The sequence below is a fragment of the Cervus canadensis genome, chromosome 3 (assembly GCF_019320065.1).
Source record: "Cervus canadensis isolate Bull #8, Minnesota chromosome 3, ASM1932006v1, whole genome shotgun sequence".
In the NCBI taxonomy this organism is placed as follows: domain Eukaryota; kingdom Metazoa; phylum Chordata; class Mammalia; order Artiodactyla; family Cervidae; genus Cervus; species Cervus canadensis.
Genome location: NC_057388.1, coordinates 98,418,929 through 98,440,130, shown reverse-complemented (window position 1 = coordinate 98,440,130; position 21,202 = coordinate 98,418,929). Strand labels below are relative to the sequence as shown.

The following is a 21,202-nucleotide window of genomic DNA, read 5'->3' as shown; positions in this document are numbered from 1 at the left end:
CCCTTTCCATCTGGTCCGTTTCATCATCTGTGTCTGTAACAATCAATAAACACGCACAGCTCCCAGGACATCAAACAGGGACCAGCGCTCTGTTTACCCAGCAGCTGAACTGATGCATCTAACAGGGTAGAAAAACATCAGAGAGGAGGGGCTCCTTGATGCTTCCCCAAGTGATGAGACTTGGTGATTCTGGCACCACAGAGGCAGAGTCAAGAGAGGTTCCTGTACCAGCTCTCCTTTCACCTGCACTCAGGGAATCCAAGATCCTTGACCTGGGACAGAGGGAAGAGTGACAGGGAAGAGTCAGAGTGCTTCTAGACACACACACAGTCCGGGTTCAGGCTGGCTGTTGACTGGAGAACAAGAGAGGAAGAAGGCTGCTTTCAGGATGGGGAGACAGAACACCTGCCTGAGCCCCCAGGGCAGGACCACAAGCTCCTCCTCATGTCTCTGAGATCTGGCCTCCATCCCCGACTGTCTGCAGAGACTTCATCCCGTTACTGATGGTGCAGCCACTGTACAGCTGGTTCACTGTTCCCGGTTTCTGAGCTTCCTAACATACGTGACTCGCCTGACCCAGGTCACGGTCAATATAACATTGCTATGGTGACATGTCTGCACCGCTTGTTAAAAGGCTGAAAACGCTTCTCTGAATAGTCACTCCTGGTGTCCCACCATTCTGGGAGCCCCCCCATGACCACAGCCAGCCATGAAAGGGTCATCAGTAAGACCCTGGCGATTGGCTGGGGCCCGAGCCCCACCTTTGTGAAGCATTTTGAATAATGCCTCCTCCCCTGAGACACCACACCATCTGGGTTATGCTAATTGTCTATGGAGTCGATCTCCTTCACTGATTTCTTTTCTTCTCAGTCAACAAGCACCCATAAAACACCAAGATCAGGTCCAGATGGACACTGTGGAAGAATAAAAAGAAGCCCAAGGCAGGTGTTCTGCCATCAAACCTCTCTGTCCAGTTGGAAGACCCAGATGAAGAAACATCGTAAAGAGCTCAATCAAGAGAGAGTCACCCCCACACCTCTGTTCCTCACTCTCTTCTTTGGCTTCACTATCCCCCCAGGGAGAGCTTATCCACGCTCACTGGTTCTTCGGCTGTGTCCGCAGTTCTTCTCCACTCCCGCCCCCAGGGTTGTTCTCTCTCCAGAATCTTAGGTCTCTATCTCTGACTGCTTGCTCTATATGTTCCTCTTGAATATATCAGTTCATATCTCCCATCATGTGCATGCCTGCTCAGTCAGTCAGTTGTATCTGACTCTGTGTGATCCTGTGGACTGCAGCCTTCTAGGCTGCTCTGCCCATGGGATTCTCCAGGCAAGAATACTGGAGTGGATTGCCATTTCCTACTCCAGGGGATCTTCCCCACCCAGGGATTGAACTCGCATTGGCAGGCAGGTTGATAAAAATTGCAGGGATTGAATCTCCTGCATTGGCAGGCAGATTCTTGACCACTGAGCCTCCTGGGAAGCCCCTTCTATCGTGGATCCTGTTTATATTCTGTGGAGAGCAAATCTTACCTCCGCTTTCTGATTCCAGAATGTCTCCAAGTCTCATCTGCCTTCCATCCTCTTCTCCGTGTTTCCCCATCACATGTCCTAGAGCAGCCGTCCCACCATCAGTCTCGTGTCCAGGGCAGGACATACTGTCCCCTTTTCTTCATGCTCTTGCTTCACCTGAACGCCTCTCCCAACTAGTCCAAAGGGCCACCAGATTCTACATCTTCTCTGAAGCAGTCCATGACCCCTCTGACTCTCATTGCCTGCCCACTTCTAAATTCCTCCAGTTATATTTCTTTCATAACATTTACCACTGTGGTTTGAATTTAGTCCCTAAACCCCTCTCACATTGTGGCTTTTGTTAAACATGTTGTCAGGCATCCCCTGGACTTTTAAACTAATCTTTTGGTGTTGAACAGCTGTAATCTTTCATTGCCATTGGTTGATTGGGTTTGCATCTTTTATCCCTAGCTCTAGGGTGGGGACCATTCCTCCATGTGTGTATTTCCCAGCAGCACCTCATGTGCTCAGCTCCTTGATTGATCTTGTGGATTAATTTCAAACCCATCCATGCTGGCTCAGATTAGTTAAATAAAAATTGCCCATATCTCAAAACTTAGCTAAATAAAACAGAGCACATTCCCAGGCATTACACAACTTCTGAGTACAAAACACCAAGCATAGATAGTAAACAAAAAGAAATGGAGCCTCAGCTTACAAGGAGCCAGAAAACAGGATGGGAGGGGAGGGGAATCCGGGCGAGCAGGCCGTGCTAACGGGGTGGGTTCCTCCTAACTTTCACTTCTGGCTTCGGGGCTGAGCCGTGACTTTAATGAAAAGGGAAGGGGGTCAGTTCCTTTTCCAATTTCAAAACCAGTTTTTGCAGATTACACTGTAACAGGAATGATATTTTTGAGAGGTTTTACAGCTTTACCACACTTGCAGACAATTGAGGCTGGGTCTGCAGGTGACTCAGATGGTATAGAAACTGCCTGCAATGCAGGAGACCTGGGTTCAATTCCTAGGTTGTGGAAGATCCCCAGGAGAAGGGAATGGCTCCCCACTCCAGTATCCTTGCCTGGAGAATTCCATGGACAGAGGAGCCTGGCGTACTACAGTCCATGGGGTCGTGGAGAGTCGGACGCAACTGAGTAACTAACACTTTCTATAGCCCTGCAGATGAGGAGGTTGTATTAGTATTGTCATTATTAACATCAATATCATAACAAAGTCCTGTATTTTTACTTGTATTATTTGGCAGGATTAAGTTCAGTTCATAACAACAGAAGCTGTGTTGAGCTTCTCACAGGACATGTAATGCCCACTGCTTCCCAGGTGCCATCTCGGGTAAGCCTTTCAAAGCAGGAGCTGTTCCTGTCACTACTTTACAGAAGAGAGAACCAAGGCTGAGCAAAATAACTGGCCCGAGGTCCCATGACTCTCAAGCAGCAGAGCTGGAGTTTGAATCTGGGGCTGTGTGCTTCCAAACCCTTTGCTTTTAACCCCCACGATACGCCTTCTTTCAAGCGCCTTCCCAGCACTGGGAGTGGAATGGGAGCAGCCCCAGCCCCCGGCTCCCTCTCTGGGCTCGGGGAGCCATGGTGCTGGCCCCCGGCAAAGGGGATGGGAGATGACGTCTCCCTCCAAGATTGCTGCCTTTTGTCCAAATGTGCTGGCCGGGATCCAGGCTGGAAACTCTCTGCTCATGGAAAGAAAGAGAACAGAAGCCAGCAAAAAGAGGGTGGGAAAGGGTCTGAGGGGGGAGGAAGGGAAGAGGAGGGCCGGAAGGCGAGAGGGAGAGGAGGTGGGGAGTGCGGCGTGTGGGGCAGCACAGCTGGAGCCAGGGCGGGCTGCCGGAAGGAAATAAAGCATGGCCTTCTGTGCATCCCCCCCAAGTGGCTACTTCTGGTGTGGAGTGAGCGGCCAGGTACCCAGGGGCCAGGACACAGGACAGACCCCACCGGGGGCCCTCCTCCCTGCCTCAGTACTACTGATCAATGCGTGAGTGATAGTTGCTCAGTCATGTCCAACTCTTTGCGACCCCATGGACTGCATCCCACCAGGCTCCTCTGTCCATGGAATTCTCCAGGCAAGAATACTGGAGTGGGTTGCCATGCCCTTCAGGAGATCTTCCCAACCCAGGGATCAAACCCAGGTCTCCCGCACTGCAGGTGATTTCTGTACTGCCTGAGCCACCAGGGAAGCCCCACTATCAGTGAGGCCAGGTTAAATTGAACATGAGGAAACCCTTCAGAGGGAAAAATAAATCCCAAAATGGCAGCCCAAGGGCTGCCTCTGGAAATGGACAGGATGGCCAGGTGGTGCCCTGGGGCCAGGGTGTGCTTGGAGAGGAGGGAGGGGGTGAATAAAACCCAATCAAAACAATTCCCTGAGTAGCTAGTCTGTATCCAGGAGGGGAAGGCCTGTAATCTGCCCCCAAAGCTCTCGACTTGGCGTTAGGCACCCGGACTTGAATCTGACAACCTGGTTTCATTTGGCATCCATGTGGCCTTGGGGAAAGTTCATCTCTCCAGGCCTTGCTTCCCACATCTGTAAAGGCGAGGCAACTGTAGGGTGGGTGTGAGGAGTTGGTGAAGCAATCTGTTTGGAATCTTGCCTAGAAAATAATCAGTGTTCGATAAGTGTTTATCATTCATTCATTGTTGCAGTTTAATCTGAGGTGTTAAACATAACTACCTGAAATCCTAAATCAAACATATAAATAACAATTAAAGCCAACCATGAAAGAGATACCACATGGTTATGCACATTTATTAGGGTTACCAAGTGTAGATAAGTTAAAAAAATATCCAGAGAAATTCAGAGGACAGGGGGAAGAACTTCAGTTTGGGGTTTGGCCAGGGCTAACTCCAGAAAGAAGAAAAGAAGGATATGTAATTAGTAGGCCCAGATTCCCCTGGAATAACTTCTCTATAGAAATGTGTGTGTATGAGCTAAAGTCACTTAGTCATGTCCAACTCTTTGTGACCCCATGGACTGTAGTCCACCAGGCTCTTCAACCATGGGATTTTCCAGGCAAGAATACTAGAGTGATTGCCATGCCCTCCTCCAGGGGATCTTCCTGACCCAGGGACTGAACCCATGTCTCTTAAGTCTCCTGCATTGGCAGGTGGGTTCTTTACCAGTAACACCACCTGGGATTTTGGGCTTCCCTTATAGCTCAGTCGGTAAAGAATCTGCCTTCAGTGCAGGATTCGATTCCTGGGTTAGGAAGATCTGCTGGAGAAGGAAATGGCAACCCACTCCAGGTTTGATTCCTGGGTTGGGAAGATCCCCTGGAGAAGGAACCCACTATAGTATACTTGCCTGGAGAATCCCATGGACAGGAGCCTAGCAGGCTACAGTCCATGGAGTCACAAGAGTCAGACACGACTTAGTGAATAAACCACCACCACCACCTGGGAAGCCCCCGTATAGAAACATGAATCTATACATTTTTCTGGGGAAGAGAAAGGAGCATGGAGAAGGTGAATGAGTCCCACATGGGGTGACAGGAGCCTGGAGTCCTGTTCTTGCCTCTGCCACCCCCCAGACAGGTGACTGAGGCTAGATGAGCCACAAAATCCTGGCCCACATTGTGGTCATTTCTAACCCTTCTTATCTGCTCCCATCCTCTGTTCGTATTAAGGAGCTTCTCCATGCCAAGGGCTTTTCTAGCTTCATTATGTATCTTTATCCCCTCTTTCCTCTTTGAATTTCCACACTAGACTGAGGACTGTAAGAAGCACTGTCATTTGCAGGCTGGGTTCCCAGTGACTGATGGGGGTCACGAGGGGAGAGCTGCTGAGGCCAGGAGGAGGATGTGGAAGGCTGGGTCAACCAGTGCAGGCGTCATTCCCAACAGGGTCCTGGGAGAGGGGCTCAGCATTTCCTGAAGGGAAATGACTCCCATAAATAGACAGAGGGATGGGAAAAGGACTCGTCCATCCCTTTCCTACTGTCAGCTCAGCTCTTTTGCTGGTGGGCAGACAATGCAACCTCTCTAAATGTTTTTCATTCGGATGTGTCCCTGCCAGTGTGTGTGGAAGAGATGTGAGATCCGCTTTCTTGTATACTGTAGATCCAAAATAAGAACCGAAGAAGGCATACATTCCTTTATTTGTTCATTTACCCACAGTGACCTCTCATTGGTCCACTCCAATGTAAGGCCAGAGTTTTTTCAGTGAGGTTTTATTAGGAAGGAAAGAAGGAAACTGTAAGCCTTCTGATACCATGTCCTATTTAAAACTTTATCCTAGACTCCAGCAGATCCTCTTGTATCGATGCTTATAATATGTTGTTCAGGTCCTTAGAAAGATTAGTTCTCATGACATGGCTTTCTTTCCTAAGGCTTTGATTCCATTGTGTTAATTATATTGTTACTGTTTGTTTTTTTTTTTTTAATTATTTTACCCATCTGATTTAAAAAAGATGAACTAAGGCTTCAGATGTTCTCAACACCTTCAGTGATGGGTCTCCCCAGGAACAGGAAGGAACTTCTTGACTCTCGATAGTGTAACAGGAATGATAAGATCACAGGCAACTTCTGTGCCAGGCTGGAGGCAAACCCAATGGGGGTTTGGTTTCCTTAGTAGCTGCAGTTGGCTCAGCTTCAGTCATATGGGTGCAGATTCACGTTTAAAACTCACATGCACACTAGCTTTCTTTTTTCGTTTTGGGAAAGTACTTGAACATAGATTGAACATGACACTGTGTTAGTAGGGATTCTTTTGATTGCTTAAGCAAACAAGGGTATAAAGATATTTTATGGAACCTGTGGGCAGGAATGCAGCCTGGCCCTAAAAGCAGATTGGACTGAGGGAGTGCAGAGCCCTCTTTCTGCGACTATCATGCTTCTCCCCAACAGCTCAACTCCCTCTGCTCCGTGGTCCGCAGGCTGAAAATGGCTGCCTCACAGCGCCATGTTTCCGTGTTCTGGCCACACACATTGACGCAACTCCCTGGCAGTGGAACCTGATTGGCCCAACTTTCAGTTAGGTCTCCGCTAGAGCCAATCAGCTGTGGCAGGGGGTGGGATCATCAGTCAAACATGGCTGCCCGGGTCCCTGTGGCCTCAGTGGAGGAGGGAAGGGGCGGTTTGCAGGAAAGGGGCTGCTTTGTGAGGTAGGCAAGCACCAGGAAGTGCTTGTGAGATCTACTACACAGTTATATTTCTGTAACCCTACTGTCTTCATTTGTCTTAACCGTTGTACCCATAAGAATTCCTCAGATTCACTTGCTACTTTGCTAGAGCTAGTGCTTGTGACGGAGGTAATGGTGTCCTAGAGTGAGGGCTTTGGGGCTGCACACCTCTTAAAATCCCAGGGGTACTGTTACAACTTCCTGATATGTACCTGGTGCATGCTTGCCAGATGCTTAGTGTCTCTGTCTCTCTCCACCCCCTACCCACTCCTCTTCCCTTCCCCACTCCACTTCCCTCCCTCCCTCCCTACTGTCTTTTTAAAATAACAGTCTTATTGTGGTATAATTCACATACCATAAAAATTAATCCATTTAAAGTGTATAATTTAATGATTTTTAGTATATTCACAGGTTGTGCAACCATCACCAATCAGTCTTAGAACATTTTTGTCACTTGGACAAAGAAACCCAATAAATACCCCTTAGCCACCACTCCCAACGCCAGCTCCATCTGCCTCAGCCCTTAGCAACGACTAATTTACTTTTTGTCTTTGTAGATACCTCTGTTCTAGATATCTTATATAAATGGACTTATACAATATGTGGCCTTTTGTGATTGGCTTCTATTCCTTTAGCTTGGTGTCTTACTACTTGTCTTCTTATCCATGTTGTAGCATATGTCAGTACTTCATTGCTTTGATGGCTGGGTATTATTTCATTGTATGGGTGTACCACATTTTGTTTATTCATCAGTTGATGGCACTTGGACTGTATCCACTTTATGGCTATCAAGAATAATGTGTTGTGAATATTAATATACAAGTACATATGTGGATGTGTTTTTTCATTTATGTGTGTGTGCATTTGTATGTGTGTGCATGCACACAGTCATAGTCCAACTCTTTGCGACCTCATTGGCTGTAGCCCACTGTGCTCCTCTGTCCATGGAATTCTCCAGGCAGGAATAATGGAGTGAGTTGCTGTTTCCTTCTCCAGGGGATCTTCCCAGTCCAGGGATCAAACCTGTGTCTCCAGCGTTGGCAGGAGAATTCTTTACCACTAGTGCCACCTGGGAAGCCCTCATTTCTCTTGGGAGATGTGTTATTTCTATGATTATGTTGGTTAAGTACTTAATGCAGTGCCTGACAGATCACAGGACAAAACAGTGTTCATTTCCTGACCCTGACCTTCCCAAAGATTATGAATGAAAGCTATTTCCTGCTTGCCGCCCTTGAAAGAAGAGGGGTCAGGCCTTCAGGTTACTGTCCCCAGGGGTACTGGCACCACTGAGTAGCAGATTCTTGCATCAGACTGTGAGAGATGTTGATGGGGTGGTTCTGGTTGAAGGTACTAAGAGAGCAGATAACAAGGTTTGGAGGAGAAATATAAAATTTGGAGTAGAAAGATACAAATCATAAGATTCTCTATTCCGCTAACCTAAACACTGTGATCTTGGGCCAGTCTCTGAAGCTTAATCTTCTCTTCAAAATAAGCATAACAAGAATTACACCTGAAAATCGGGAGGAGGGCAGGGGCTTATGTATGTTATAATGCGCATATGATGTGAAAATCAGGTGCTGTATGAATGAATGATAAACTCTTGCGGGGGGGAGTCAGAATTTTGAAACTGCATTCAAATCATAGCAGGTTCAGAGGGCATTTGGAGCTCTTGAGGGGCAGTGGTCAGATCCTTCAGGGGCTGCTGTCAACCCCTCAGGGCTGCAGCCCCTCTGTGGAACTAGCTCTTGCCTGCAGCTGGATTTCTGGCTCTGAGAAAGACCCATGTCATCCGCAGTTTATCAGGACCGCAGGCACATCAGATCTGCAGTGTGATCTTAACTTGAAAACCTTTAGGCCGGTCAGTAAATCCCCCATTTATGAGAAAGTCCATCTTTGCCCTAGTGATTTAAGATAGCCCCGTGATCATATGTAAAGTCCTATGAGTACTTGGAGGACTTCCCTGTAGCTCAAATGGTAAAGAATCTGCCTGCGATGCAGGAGACCAGGGTTCCATCCCTGGGTTGGGAAGATCCTCTGGAAAAGAGAATGGCAGTCCACTCCAGTATTCTTGCCTGGAGAATTCCATGGACAGAGAAGCCTGGAGGGCTACAGTTCGTGGAGTTGCAAAGTGTCGGACACGACTGAGTGACTAACACACACACACATATGAGTACTTAGGTCTGTGTCTAGACTATCTGTTCTATCAATCCATTTATCCATTCTTATGGCAGTACCATCCTGTTTTAATTGTAGAGGCTTTATAGTATGTGTGAATATCTGGTAGGGCCAGTCACCTCTGCCCCTCAGTTTTTTTATTTTCCTGTGTTTTCCTAACTCTTCTTGCATATTTGGTAATCTGGTTTTAAAGAGTTCAGTGTCCTCCTGAGAGGTCCTGTTGGAGGGTCAGGAGTCATTTGGGGTTGAGTTGTCTTTTGGACCTGGGTGTGCTGACTTACTTCAGTAAACTGGTTTTGTAAGATTCTGTTTTCTTTTAGATTCATAAGCACTGAAGGCTTCTAGTGGCTGGATAGCACTCATATTCCCTGAAGCTCCAAAAGAGCAATTCAGAACACTCTTTAATTGAAGGAGAATATTAAAACTTGGTAAATTTAGATAAAAGAGTACATGAGTTTTCTGTACTGTTCTTGCAGCTGTTCTATAAACTTGAAATGCTTTTGAAAGTAAAAAAAAATTAATGTCATCCTGCTTCTGGTAACATTTGGTAAAAACTTTCAGAAACCTGTACAGGTTGTGTTCAGATTCTGTCTTAGTTCCCATCTCGATTGTGGAAATCTAGCAAATGAGTTAGGTGTCATTCCTTAAAGAATCAGTGCTGCTTTTCATTTAGTGGCTTGTCCTTCCTTAAACATTTAGCCATTTGAAGATTATGCAGACATCTGTGTTTTTCACCCATACACCCCAAAGCAAATTCAGCCCACCCTCTAAGCCCAGATACACAAAAACAACCTGCTGTCACCTGTTTTGTTTATCATATCATGTTTTGTATTAGAGACATTTGTTTACATCTTTTTTGTGTCAGCTTTTTTTGAGATTTATTTGACATTTAACATTGTGTACTAGGGGCTTCCCTAGTAGCTCAGACGGTAAAGCATCCGCCTACAATTCAGGAGACCTGGGTTCGATCCCTGGGTCAGGAAGATCCCCTGGAGAAGGAAATGGCAACCCGCTCCAGTATTCATGCCTGGAGTATTCCATGGATAGAGGAGCCTAGTGGGCTGCAGTCCATGAAGTCTCAAAGAGTTGGACACAACTGAGCGACTAACGCACACACTGTGTAAGTTTTAAGTATGTACTCGATGATTTGATATATGTGTATGTTGTGAAATGATTGCCATATTCGGTTAGTTAACACATCCATGATCTCACACAGGTAACTTTTTTTGTTTGTGTTGTGAAAACATTTAAGATCTACTCCTCTCTTATTAACTTCCAAGTATATAATACAGTATTGTCATGTGAATGACATGACATTCACAGGATGAGGATGAAAGCTCTCAGGGGGCAAGAAAAATGATTTATTTCACATTTCCCCTAGTATCACTTAGTTCCTGTGGGAAGTAAACACTAATAATTGGAAGAATGAATTACATGAGTCATTTCCCTAATAGCCATAGGTCCCCATATAATCTCTTTGAACCCACTGAAAGAGTGGGTTCTGTACTAGGAAGTGGTTACTGGAGACCAGGATCCAAGTCTTGGTGGTCACTAAGGGAAAGGAGGTAATGAGAATAAAGTACCACTTATCCTTCTGTTCAGGAGATACTATGGCAAAGCCAAATAAGTAATGAAGTGATGGGCTCAGCTGAGACCCATGCCCTGCAGTTGTGGTTGTGGCTGAAAAGCAACTGTGTGGCCTGTTGGGAGCACCAGGGCAGACCAGACACCCACAGATAACAGTAGAGTTTACATTTTTCCCCTGTTATTTACAATAGTGATAATGTTGTTTAGTCACTAATTCGAGTCCCAATTTTTGCGACCCCATTGACTGTAGCCCACCAGGCTCCTCTGTCCGTGGGATTTCCCAGGAAAGAATACTGGAGTGGGTTGCCATTTCCTTTTCCAGGGCATTTTCCCAGCCCAGGGATTGAACCCATGTCTCCTGCATTGGCAGGCAGTTTCTTTACCACTGAGCCACCAGGGAAGCCACTAGTGACAATAATGCATGTGTGAGCTCAGTTGCTCTGTCTTGTCCAACTCTTTGTGACCCCATGGACTGTAGTCTGCCAGGCTCCTCTATCTGTGGAATTTTCCAGCTAAGAATGCTGGAGTGGATTGCCATTTCCTCCTCAAGGGGATCTTCCTGACCCAGGGATCAAACCTGCATCTCCTGAGTTTCTTGCATTGCAGGCGGATTCTTTACTTCTTGAGCCCTCTGGGAACCCCCATGATAATGCATGTTTATTACCAAAACATTGGAAATATATTTTTTGTTGAAAATATAGATAAGTGAACAGAAAAAAAATTATTCAAAGTTTCTTCACTGATGACAGCTCCTGTTAATCCTTTGTTTTATTTCCTTCTAGTCATATTCTTACGTGTGAGATTTTGTCTAGGAATTGATTTCTTCTCCCCCCCCACCCCCTTTAAAAACATGTTTTATTCATATTGTATGCAAGCTTTTGGGTCTTTTTCCTTTTGTCTAACATCACAACGTGAACTTTTTTTCCAATAGTAATAGTCTTTTTTTCTTTAGCTTCTTAATTTACTTTTTAAAAATAACAGCTTTATTGAGATATAATTCACATATAGTTCAATTTACACATTTAAAGTGTACACTTTAATGGTTTTTAGTGTATTCACAGAGTTATGCAACCATTATCACAGTCAATTTTAGAATATTTTCATCAGTCCAGAAAGAAACTCCATACTCGTTAGCAGTCACTCCCCTTTTTTCTCACCCACCCACTTGGGGCCTAGGCAACCACTAATCTACTTCCTATCTCTATAGAATGGTAGTAGTCTTAAACATAATTTAATTTGCTTCATAATATTTCATTGAATGTATTATAGTTTATCATTACATTGCTTGACACTTGAGTTGTAGTTTTCAGTATTTTAAATAAGATAGCCATGAACATTTCTGTGTACATTTTTCCATATACAGGATTATTCTTTAGGTAGACTCCCAAAGTACAGAAATGTAGACTCACAGAACCATGAAAAGAGAGGCCCACAAAAAAACCCTCAGTCTCTCTCCCAGATCACTCACTAAGTATTTATTAAATTCAGCATGATGTAAAAGGATAAACCAATTGCTGATCTCAAAGAGCTTAACAGCACCCAGAATAATGAGCTAGAGTCTAACTCACATCTGGTTTAGATAATGTAATATGAGGCCACGGAGATACTGTCTAAGGAGCACCAGACTTTGGCTCAAAACATAGACTCATTCCTGGTTCTGTCACTTAAGAGCTGTTGTATGAACTTAAACAAATGACAGCTTCCCTCGGCTTGATTTCCTCATCAGAAAAATGGTAGGAGCGTTGACCCTGACTTCTGTAGAGGTTAGAAATAAGAAGTGGCTTCTGGCCTAGCCAAACACAGAAGGAAAAACAAGTTTAATTGTTTGGGAGCTGAAAGAAGTTAGAACCTGACTCTTCCCAGTTTGGTGACCTGTAATACCTAAAAAGCAAAAAGAAGTGTACTTTTTTGTTTAACAAAAAACTACATACCTGAATCCAGATTTTTAAACCATATTTTGGCAGTGTTAGCATATTTTATAACTCTCATAACTCCTACTATTATGGTTTATGGCAAACTCACAGTAACTTTTTCTAGACAGGTGACATGAGTAGTAATGAAGCCTTAATTCAGGAGGCCTGACACCACTAAAACCTTATACGCACAGTAGTTTAGTGTTCATAGGCAAAATGGCCACCTAATTGTACTTTTCGCTTTTTATCCCCCCACAAAATGATGAAGCCAAAGCAACATATGGAAGTATTTCCCCATTGTAAGTGAGTGAGGGGAAACGCATGATTTGCAAATATTGTCAAGTGAAAAATGTGTTTCCATCCTGCTAAGGTGGCCAACTACATCTCTCTATGTAAGAATGTTCTGCAGATGTGAAGAACTCCTTCCCGGGTTTACTAAAAGTGAGAACAGTAAACATCTTTTGCTCTCTCTGGCCTCAAGAGCATCACAAAGTGTGGTCCAGTCTACAGGTTGAAGCCCACAAATTCCCATTGGTTTCATTTGTCACAAAACGGACAGGTGTAGGTCAAGAAAATACTGATCAAGTTGTTCAAAGTAAACGTTATTGTCAGTAACTGGGTATTCATACCCATAGAAAGTCTTAAATTACTCAGATCTTGCTTTTGGTCTTGAGGCCATCCCTGAGAGTGAAAACAAGCCTTGTTGTTGACGCCTGCCTGTATAGGAAGGATCTATGAAAGAGCATCTTGGAGCATTTATACCTGGGCTCGAGGGACAGGAGCAACTTGCTGTATGCTGATAACGCCTCCATCAGATTTCAGAGATGCTCTGAGGAACAAGAGCAAACAGACACAGTGGAGTAAAAGGCTGCCTTACAAAGGAGAGGGAAAGGAGAGTAGATCTGTTGCTGACTGACAGTGCCAGTGACTGGAAAAGAAACTCCAGGGTTCAACTCTAAGCCTGTGAATTCCCTGGGAAACTTATAAATGCAGATTCCTAGGCCCTGTTCTAGCAGTCTGATTCACTCAGTCTGGGTGGGGCCAGGACTCCTCACTTTTAGCAGCTGTCCCTACTGATTAAAAAAATAATAACAGCAACCTCATTGAGATATAGTTCACATACCATAAAATTCACCCCTGTAAAATACAGTTGTGTTTTTAGCATATTAGCTATTTATTGCAACCATCACCACTATCTAATTTTAGAATATTTTCATCACTCTCCTCTCCCTGAAAATCCATACCTATTAGCAGTCATTCCCCTCTCACACACTCCCCCCTCACACAGCCCCTGGTAACACTAATCTGCTTTCCATCTTGATGGAGTTATCTGTTCTGCACACTTCATGTAGATGCAATCATACAATATTTCTTTTGTGTCTGGTTTTTTCCACTTAGTATGTTTTATTTTTTCACTTAGTATGTTTTTAAGGTTCATCCATGTTGTAGCATGTAATGCTGCTGCTGCTGCTGCTAAGTCACTTCAGTCGTGTCCGACTCTGTGCGACCCCACAGACGGCAGCCCACCAGGTTCCCCTGTCCCTGGAATTCTCAAGGCAAGAACACTGGAGTGGGTTGCCATTGCCTTCTCCAGTAGCATGTAATAGTCCTTCATTTTTTTTAATGGCTGAATAATACTCCATTGGAGGAGGAAATGGCAACCCACTCCAGTATTCTTGCCTGGAAAATCCCATGGAGCCTGGTGGGCTTCGGTCCATAGGGTCGCCAAGAGTCAGACAGGACTGAAGCACCTGAGCAATACTCCATTGTGTGGCTCAACCACATTTTGTTTATCCAATCATCTGTTAAGTATAAGAAGATAGTATATGTGTTTGCTCATTCAACAAACTTTCCTGAATACTCTGATTTGGGGGAATCTTCGGGGCTCAAAGCAGAACTCCTAGAAATAGGAAGACTTTGGTCGTTCCTAGAAAAGCCGTTACCTTGGCTTTACCTAGTGTGTGTGCTGAGGACCTGGTGTCTGGTCATGGTGTGAAGCACGGTTCAAGCATTTGGTCCAAGAGTGCAGACTGTGATTTTGCGAAATAATGGCCCCTGGGTGTGGTTTTGAGGCAGCATGTAGGCTTAGGTTTCAGTTATTCCTCATCTACTTCAGAATCTCCTATCTTCTTCCAAATGTAGGGGGAAAAAAAAAAAGCCTTTGTGTGTGTGTGTGTGAAAATACTCCCCCCAAAAAAGCTGTTATGTAAAGAACCAGAGCAGCCTGTTTTAATTTTAAAAATTATTTTTGTTTGACGATAATGAACATGAAGCATTAAGAAGCTCAGGAATGAGCTTCGCTAAGCAGTTAGACACAGCAAGAGTTGTCTTATGTGATTGCGTGTGTGTGTTTTCCCTTCTCAACATACTTTCTGAAAGCAGACACCTTCTGGGTATGCTGGCTAATGAGAAAAATGCTCAGGGAGTTCCCCGGTGGCCTAGTGGTTAGGATTCTGGGCTTTCTGCTGTGGCCTGGGTTCAATCTCTGGTCAGGGAACTGAGATCCCACAGACTTCTTGGTTAAAAAATAACAAACGCTCAGCTGAGAAAATAACTGTTTTTGTTCTGCTGTAATTGTTACAGTTTCTTCTCAGTTCTGTTGCCTGCTGTTTATAAGCTGATAAAACTAAGTTATTAGAATCATTAAAGCTGGAAAGCTTGTTTTATTTGCAACAGAAATAAAAACCACTGAAAATTTAGTTTTATTAGTATGATATCATTTATGATATAAACTGTATTTTTCACTCAGTATCTCAAGTCTATTTTATGAATCAAGTTTTATATATAGATGTTTACCTATATTTCGGAACCCACATACTAGCCTTAGAACACTAAAGGCACGGGAAAATTACAGTTATATATATTTTATTCCTCACTTCACCTCCTCCACTGCCCAAATTTATTTTTTTCCCTTGAATATCCCTATACTGTATTTTCAGTTGAGATAGAATTCACATAAAGTTCACCATTTAAAAGTACACGTTTTAGGGACTTCCCTGGTGGTGCAGTGATTAGGACTCCACACTTCCACTAGTGTGGGGGGAGGTTTGATCCCTGATTAGGGAACTAAGGTCTTACATGGTGCCTGGCGTGGCCAAACAATTAAAAAAGGTAAAAGCGCGCAGTTTAGTCGTTTGTGATGTATTCACAGTGTTCTGCATCTGTCATTACTATCTCTTTCCAGATCACTTCCATCAGCCCCAGAAGAAACCTTTACCCGTTAGCAATCATCCCAATTCCCCCTTGCCTCCATGGATTTACCTATTCTGGTCATTTCATATAAATAGAGTCATGCAATATTCCTCTTGTATCTGGCTTTTTTCACTTGGTGTGTTTTCAAGGTTCAGCCATGCTGTAGCATGTAGCATGTAGTGACCCTTTATTCCTTTTAACATTGGACTGTGTGGCTAGACCACATTCTGTTTGTTTATCCATTCATCAGTTGATCGACATTTCCAGATTTCAATTTTTATTTAAATCACTGTTTTTATAAGATTTGGGGAGGGGACTTCCCTGGTGATCCAGGGGCTAAGAGTCTGAGCTCCCACTTCAAGGGGTCTGGATTTGATCCCTGCTCAGGGAACTAGATCTCTCATGCTACAACTAAAGACCAAAGATCCCGCACAACTAAGACCCAGTGCAGCCAAATAAATTAAATATTTTTTAAAAAGAAAGATTTAGGGAGAATCAGTTTTTCCTTCCTTCACCCCCACCCCATCTCCCTGTGGCTTAAACATGCCCAGATTTTTTTATAGCAGTCTCTGAACCAGTACTATTCTTTTCTTAAGTGACTTGGATAGCAAAATTTCTATCCACCAATAGTTACTATCATCTCCCTGTTCCCAACATCAAAACCCCACCAGAGCTAAAAAGGTTATTCCTGTTGGGTGATATCAACAATCAGTAGCATCCTATTTAATTTTTTAAATATCACAAGTGGATAATTAATTAATGCCCAGAACAAAATACGAGCAGTGCTTCATTGTAAGAGGCCAGGCCTCAGACCCCGAGCAGCGGTCTTCCTGGGCTCCTGGTGCTGCAGACGGTGCTGGCTCCAGCAGGTGGATTTCCTACCTGCCTTTGCTGCTCCTTCAGCGGCCGTGCAGGAGGCAGAGCGGCAGGTGCGGGCCTGGCTCTAGAGGAGTTAGCATCTGCCAGCTGGGGGCTCCTCGCTTCTTTTCACCCAGGACTGCTCCCCTCCCTACTCAGGCACCCTCGGATTCTGCTGTAAGAACTGCTCTCAGGGAAAGATCTGATAAGTCAACTGCCTCCTTCCTGTTTGTGGAAATACACTTTACATCTCTTTGAAAATCTTGATCCTTTTGGGGGGAAATACTTGTTTTTAAATTAATGATCTCACAGTTCAGTCGCTCGGTCATGCCTACTCTTTGCGACCCCATGGACTGTAACCTTCCAGGATCCTCTGTCCACGGGATTTTCCAGGCAAGAGTACTGGAGTGGGTTGGCATTTCCTTCTCCAGGGGATCTTCCCAACCCAGGGATTGAACCAGGGTCTCCCATATTGCGGGCAGACGCTTTACCATCTGAGCCACCAGGGAATGATCTTACAGTTAGTACTCCAAACTCCCTTCAAGAAAGTGTTTTCAGAGATCAGGCTGGAATTTTAAGCCTTAGTGGGTAAACATGAAGGGGTCACAAAATAATATAGCATTTTGGTCTCCTAACGTCAGTCTGGAGCAGTTAAAATTTTCTGTGGGCTTTTGAAGTTGTTTAGAAACATCTCACTTTTTCTCTCTTAATCTCTCTTAATTTTCTCTTAATCTCTCTTTTTCTCTTGAAAAAGTAAAGGTAATTCAGAAAAGTAATTAGGATTAACAGGCTGAGACATTTGAAGGGAGTTCCTAACAGATTAAAAGTTTAGAAGACTCTCCCACCATCTCTTAACTTCACCTGAGCCCTCCAATCAACTTGGCATTGAGCCCAAAGAGAAACAGGAGTCAAGAACAGATTTTACAGTATTCACTTTAGCAAGGAGAAAAACAGGATTCAATTATGGACTAGGTTGATAAATATAATTAGCTATAGCTAATTGTTGGCATTTTAAAAAATATCTTCTTCAATTTGTAAAACAATTAAAAAATTTCTGGAAATGTTTGTAGATACAAAACACATGAACCTTCACGTGCCCATCACCTAGCTTTAAAATTTTGTGTGACATTTTATTCTAAGATTATTGGTACTAATTAAGCTCATCTAGTGAATGGAAAGTTCTGTTTTTGTGGTAGTTGAATGAGAAAATGTATTACTAGTCATGCATTCATAATACCTACTTCAAACTAGCCTGTTTAGATCACAAGGCCAAATTACCTAGCAAGAAATAAAAGAAACTTTGTATTGTGTAAAAATCGCCCAAGGCCTTTGATTTACCATATTTATGGTTTTGTTGTTTGTTTTGGCTGTGCTGGGAGGCTTGTGGGATCTTACTAATAGTTCCTCCAACCAGGGATCAAACTCAGGCCTCAGCAGTGAAAGCTCCAAGTCCTAACCACTGGGCCACCAGGGAATTCCTTGATTTACCATATTTAAATACAGGTTCCAGTCCGGCCCCAGACAGTTGGTTTTGGTACATTGGGTTGGTGCCCAGGAATCTACATGTCTGACAAGGTTCTCAGTTTGACTGGATCAGATCCTCAGTGGACCACACTTTGGAAAACAGCTCCATTTTGCAATCCCAGATGTATAAAGTGATAGAGAAGTTTGTCTTGGTAACTTAATTCGCAGAGTACTCCCATCTAGCAAGTTAGGCTAGGCGTGTCACCTAATTGATGACCTTGAAACATCAGAAACAAAAGGCAAGTGTCAAAGTTTTGTTTGAGCAGCGTTTTCCATTCTCCTATGATTTCAGAAATGTTGGTGAGCTGGTTGCTGAGTGTGCTCAGGGGTCTGTGCCCCGCTCAGTTCCAGCCCCTTAAGCCCACTTGAACTTGCTTCTCAGACGAGGGCATCAGCTGTGTCTCTAGAGACTGTGGTTTTCGGACTGGAAGTTATTATTGCCTGATGGGAATCAAGTTCACTTAAGTCCCGTGTTTTTTAAGTGTGTCTCTGGATCCTTAACCTCAAAGTTCACCCATGGTTCTCTGTGCATTAGACACAGTGGGCTTTGTGCTTTTTGAAAAAGCTGTGGCTTCCTGGGAACTTCAGAGAAACCGTTTCCTTTGGGGAGAAGGGGGGTTGTAGGGCTGATGGTGACCCGAGCACAGTCCTGGTGCTCTCTCCCCGGGGGCAGATGCCATGCCTTACTCATCTGTGAATCCCCACGGCATCCGGCACAGGGCCTGGCACCTATTCCTAGCGCCACTGAGAGGGTGCCAGCCTGAAAGAAGAGGGTCGGCGGCAAGAGTTGCTGCTCATGTGGAACAAGGCTCTGTTCCTGGGGTTGGTCTGTGTGGAGGCGGAGTGCCGACACGTGGAGGGCAGTGGGGAGTGGCTGTTATCCTGAGTCTGATGGGGCCTCTGCCAGAATCAGGACAGAAGAGCAGTGTCTGTCAGCCCAGCAGAGTGGAGAGGCTCCAGAAGCTTTGCAGAGCATCACGAGAGGGGCACTGAGTTCCTTCCTGTCCCCCAAAGGCCTCTCAGGACTCTCCTTTCTAATGTGAGGGGAGCCCTGGGGCCCAGCTTCTTTCAAGAACCAGGCTTGCTTTCAGCACTGACATATCCCAAAATGCATGGTGCCACTCTCTGGGGAAGGGGGCAGCTGGGTTCCCTGCGCACCCAGGCCCAAGCTCCGTCCTCCTCTCCAAACACATGGTTTCTCTTGATGTTTTCTCAGCTCACCATTTCCTAACTTTCCTCTTTTTAATTTGTTGCTCATGTTCATTCTTCTTTTTCTCTTTCTCCCACTAGACTTCCTCTCCTCATTCCTAAGAGTGATATGCATGTCTTAAAGCCTGGCCCTTTGGTTTCTTGGGGGAAGGGGATGCCTAGGCTGGGCTTTGGGGAGCCACACTGTCACCTGGCAGGTAAACCATCCTGGGAGAGGGGATAGGAATCTTGGAAATGTGAGAAGGAGCTGGGAGCAGGATTTCTGGGAGGTTCAGTTAGGGCTTCCCTGATAGCTGGTAAAGAATCTGCCTGCAATGCAGGAGACCCTGGGTCAGGAAGATCCCCTGGAGAAGGGATAGGCCACCCACTCCAGTATTCTTGGGCTTCCCTTGTGGCTCAGCTGGTAAAGAATCAGCCTGCAATGCAGGAGACCTGGGTTCGATCCCTGGGTTGGGAAGATCCCCTGGAGAAGGGAAAGGCTACCCATTCCAGTATTCTGGCCTGGAGAATACCATGGACTGTATAGTCCACGAGGTCGCAAAGAGTTGGACATGACTGAGCAACTTTCACTTTCAGTGGAGAAGACATGTGAATCTCCAGAGTCTGAGTATTCTCCAAACCTCTAGTCAAGGAGTCACCTTCTCTCCATCAAGTGGGACCCCAGTCCCTCCTGTTCATGCTTTACAGAAGAATTGCAGGGCGGGTCCTGTTGGCATTTGCCGACGGGTCTCAGCTTCCTAGCCACATCCACCTAAGCCATGCTCGTTTGTCCTTGTGATGAGAGACACAGAGTTCTGCAGGAACTTGCTATTGAAGTAGTACATTTAATCAGTTACTTCAGTTCATTTGGATGTCGGGCCCTGGAGTTTTATAAAACTGCTGCTTCTCCACTGAGACTGCTCCTTTGGTACCCGCGTGGTCCTTAGCATCTTATAGGTTTGAGATGTTCCGTGGGAAGCCTGGGTCTGCTAGGACTGTCTCCTAGTTTTCATAGACCAAACAGATCACCTGGTAGCTAAGCATTTGCTGCTCCTGGATTCTGAGCCTCTGAAATAGTCTCTCCATGCAGGGCTCTAAAGCCAAAGACAGTGGGTTTACACCCAGCGTCAGGGCAGCAGCAGAATAGAATAGCTCTGTGTAGGCATTGCCACTTGAGCAGGTGGTTTATTTCTTTTTTCAAATTAAGTAACAACTCTTCTCTTCTTTGGGGTCTATTAGCACATCACTAGTTCTTACAGAGCCTTGAAAGAGTGTCAACTTGTGCTGGTATTTGTTCTGCTTTCTAAGATTACATGGTTTTTAAAAATTTTTGGTTACTTCTATCTAAAAGACACACACACACACACACACACGCCTGCACATATGAGAAGCGTTGGCATGGGGGCTGAATCTGGGTGGACCACAGATTCTGTGCCTCTGACCCCACCCCTCTCTGCATCAGGAATTCTATATGGTGCAACCCTGTCACCCGCTACTCTGGGGTGCAATCCGCCAGGGATAGTTTGGGGTGTGGGCCCTGGATTTGCTGCCATGCTCACTGAGTGTGCCCCCCTGGCCCCCAGGCAACTCGGAGCTCCTCTTGGTGTTGACATGATGACTCTGCAGGCCGGCCAAGGGCAGCCACAGCCAGACTGAAACCTGGGCTACGAATTGGCTGACAAGTAAGAACTTTTCTCCCCCGTGACTGCAGAAGTTGGCCCAGATTCTCAGTCTCTTTCCTTTTTCCACTGCCTTTCCCTCCTCACGAACCCCACCTCCCTGAGCTAAGGAAGCTTTCTGGTCTAAGTTGTTGTGATGAGCGCCCTCCCCTGTAAACCATCTCCTGACTGTGCCCAGTCAATGGCACAGGACCGCAGTGGTCAAGGGGAGGTCTGGCTGATGCCCAGGGTCCATTTCGGGCCTTATCCCCATGTGTGCCTTCCAGTCCAAGGTTTATTTTTCTTTTTAAAAAACTGCATTTTGTTTACTGATTTTTAGCTTTTTATTTTGTATTGGGGTACAGCCAGTGAACAATGTGATCATTTCTGGTGAAGAGCAAAGGGACTCAGCCGTACCTACACATGTATCCATCCTCCTCCAAACCCCTCTCCT

The 21,202-nt window shown here is 45.1% G+C and overlaps 1 protein-coding gene across 2 annotated transcripts in view; it reads left to right on the top strand.

Moving 5' to 3' along the window:
- The window catches only part of DENND2A (DENN domain containing 2A), a 98,253-nt gene that overhangs the window by 9,039 nt on the left and 68,012 nt on the right, over positions 1 to 21,202 (top strand). The window contains exon 2 of one of the 2 annotated variants that reach the window (XM_043463879.1): positions 20,674 to 20,772. The exons of the other annotated variant lie outside the window; for it this stretch is intronic. The gene's annotated coding sequence lies outside the window, so the exon portion shown is untranslated. The remainder of the gene's footprint in view (positions 1 to 20,673; positions 20,773 to 21,202) is intronic. 2 annotated transcript variants of the gene reach the window in all.